We start from the raw sequence: 3,613 nt of genomic DNA, 5'->3' as shown, positions 1-3,613 counted from the left end.
GGAGACACCAAGGCTAATAAATATTTTTTCATACAAACTAAATTTACCTACTGACTATGGCTACGCTATGGACATGGCACTGTGCATTGGGCACTAATGCCGGGAGAACACATCTCTCTCATACGAGTTCTTTAGGCGCTTGACCTTCCAGTTGTAGTTCTGGAGGTCTATGCCGCACCTCATGAGCCCTTTATTCCCATTACGTAGCTCAGTCAAGTAGTTTAGATGGTTATGGTCCGTTAGGAATGTCTGTTTGAAAACATGGTCAGCGCGATAGGAACCAAGGTGCTCAAGAGATGAGCCCATGCCTGAGAGTTCTTTCTCTTGAGTTTGGAGTTTTTCCCATGTCTGGAAGAAATTTATGCTGCCATTTAAGTAAACTCCACAGTTGGGAATTCCTGCTTGCACCTGGTGAAGCCAAAAATGAATCACGAGTATGGTCAGAGGTCGTGACTCCTCTGCTATGAAGTGGAAACCCTCATCCCTCTGAAATGTGGCTAGAAAGCCAAACCAATAAAAGAATTGTGTCATCTCTGTAACACTTATGGATGGGATAAGTTGGAGCGAGGCCCTCGGCACTATTTTCTTAGAGTTACCGATGACTTGGCACGGATGGCAAGAGGTTGCGGAAGCCTTAACACCCTTCTGCAAGCCCGGCTGGAAGAAATGGGGCTGCAGCAGTCGGGTTATGCGCTTCACCCCAGAGTGCCCTCCCAATCCCTCATGGGCCATTCGTAGCACCGACAAGCGGGAATTATGGGGGACAACTACATGCTGGCGCAGGGCCTCAGCAGGATCATGAGAACCTCGGGTGATCTTAAGGAACTCAGCCTTAGAGGGTTTATTCATTTCCACCTCGTTCGAGTTGGCGGGTGCCCTGTTGTTTACCAATGTCTCATCCAGCAGTGGGAACCTGATGAGCTTTGTCTGGCTCCTTGGGGTCTCGGCGCTGATGAGTGGTTCGCCTCTTGCCTGCTCTGAGACCTCTGGCCTGGTGATTGAGCTAGCCCTATTTCCAGTGGTGTTCAGTGGCACAGTTTCACCCGGATTGAATTTGCGGGTACTCGGCTCAGACTCACGGTGGGAAAAGGGAGACCCCTGGCTCTCCTCTGAGGTCTCTGGCATGACGCTTGGAGTAGCCCTATCCCCTGTGGTGGAAAGTGGCACACCTTCCCCAGAATTAACTTCTGACGTACGAAGCTCAGACTCACTGCTGGAGGAGGAAGACTCTTGGGCCTCCTCACTTAGCCAAGCTACTTCACCAAGGTCAATGTCACCGAGCCAGTCGTCTTCCCATGCAGGTTGCGTCCTAACAGTTTTAGGCTCCGGCTTGGCAGCCTTCATGCTCCTGAGGGGCACTCGCTGTACACCCTTCACGGGCTTTTGACCCAAGCATGAGTTGTAGCCCTCATGTGCAAGATCACTCCCTGCCCCCAGTCCGCACTTCTTGCTGAGCTGGGACGTGGTCACCTTCAGTTCCACTGTAGGGAGTTCCTTGGTGAACCCTTCAATGAAGTGGGTCCTCCTGTGATTGTCCTGCTGGACTTTGGCAACATTGGGTTGAGGTGGCCAGTGATTGAGTTGGGCCAATCGGGCGTCCATCTCCTGCATTCTTAATTCATGCGCTCTCTCTCTTTCATAGCACATCCTTTCTTGCTCTGTTCTTCTCCGGGCTTTGTCTTCATTCATGAGCTCCCGCACATACCTTCGCAATGCTTCTCCCTCATAGCCTTGTCTTTCTGCCAAGTCCACAAATGCACTGATTTCAGCAGCAGTCATTTTGCTAAGTTTTTGTGGAGACAGCGACAAGAAAAACTCAACAACACAAGGTACGATGTTGACCGTGCCAGAAATTACACGGAGGGGAAACACGCTCTAGCCTTATGCAAGAGTCTCATGGAAGGAAGGATGAAGATGGAGCTGGGCAAAATGCAAAATAGCTGTGAAAAATGCCTCTTGAGAAAGAATTATCACCAAATAGCAAGCCTTGCAAGTAATTGAACAGGAGCCTAACTTGAAAACCAGGGCCACAACAATGGGTGAGCTTCGGCTGTCCGGTTGTAATTCGTCCAAACAAGTAACGATATATATGACAACTGTACTACACAAAGAAAAACGGAATCACAACTATACAGTAGGTGACCCTCTGGGGTAGTCAGGGAAAAAAATGAGATCACAATTATGGGTGACACTATGCTGGACGAAATAAAATGGAATCACAACTATGGGTGAACCTTTATACCAGTCATAAAAGAAATGGAATCACCACAATGGGTGAATCTCTATGCTAATACAAAAGAAAAATGTAATCACAACAATGGGTGAACCTCTATGCTAGTCTTTTGAAAAAATGGAATCACAACAATGGGTGAATCTCTATGCTAGTCATAAAAAAAACGGAATCACAACAATGGGTGAATCTCTATGCTAGTCTTTAAAAAATTGGAATCACAACAATGGGTGAATCTCTATGCTAGTCATATAAAAATGGAATCACAACAATGAATGACCCTCTATGCTAGTCATAAATAAATGGAATCACAACAATGAATGACCCTGTGCTAGTCTTAGGGAAAAAAATGGAATCTCCACGATGTGTGACCCTCCTATGCTAATCTTAAGGAAAACAATGGAATCTCCACGATGTGTGACCCTCCAGTGCCAGTCATAAGGAAAAAAATGGAATCTCCACGATGTGTGACCCTCCTATGCTAGACTTAAGGAAAAAAATGGAATCTCCAGGATGTGTGACCCTCCTATGCCAGTCATAAGGGAAAAAAATGGAATCTCCACGATGTGTGACCCTCCTATGCTAGACTTAAGGAAAAAAATGGAATTTCCACGATGTGTGACCTTCCTATGCTAGTCTTAAGGAAAAAAAATGGAATCTCCACGATGTGTGACCCTCCTATGCTAGTCTTAAGGAAAAAAATGGAATCTCCACGATGTGTGACCCTCCTATGCTAGTCTTAAGGAAAAAAAATGGAATCTCCACGATGTGTGACCCTCCTATGCTAGACTTAAGGAAAAAAAAAGGAATCTCCACGATGTTTGACCCTCCTATGCTAGTCTTAAGGAAAAAAATGGAATCTCCACGATGTGTGACCCTCCTATGCTAGTCTTAAGGAAAAAAATGGAATCTCCACGATGTGTGACCCTCCTGTGCCAGTCATAAGGAAAAAAATGGAATCTCCACGATGTGTGACCCTCCTATGCTAGACTTAAGGAAAAAAATGGAATCTCCACGATGTGTGACCCTCCTATGCTAGTCTTAAGGAAAAAAATGGAATCTCCACGATGTGTGACCCTCCTATGCTAGTCTTAAGGAAAAAAAAATGGAATCTCCACGATGTGTGACCCTCCTATGCTAGTCTTAAGGAAAAAAATGGAATCTCCACGATGTGTGATCCTCCTATGCTAGACTTAAGGAAAAAAAATGGAATCTCCACGATGTTTGACCCTCCTATGCTAGTCTTAAGGAAAAAAAATGGAATCTCCACGATGTGTGACCCTCCTATGCTAGTCTTAAGGAAAAAAATGGAATCTCCACGATGTGTAACCCTCCTATGCTAGTCTTAAGGGAAAAAAATGGAATCTCCACGATGTGTGACCC

Source organism: Palaemon carinicauda, chromosome 27 (genome assembly GCF_036898095.1).
Source record: "Palaemon carinicauda isolate YSFRI2023 chromosome 27, ASM3689809v2, whole genome shotgun sequence".
Taxonomy (NCBI): Eukaryota; Metazoa; Arthropoda; class Malacostraca; order Decapoda; family Palaemonidae; genus Palaemon; species Palaemon carinicauda.
The sequence above is the reverse complement of the archived record's forward strand: the minus strand, read 5'-3'. Positions refer to the sequence as shown.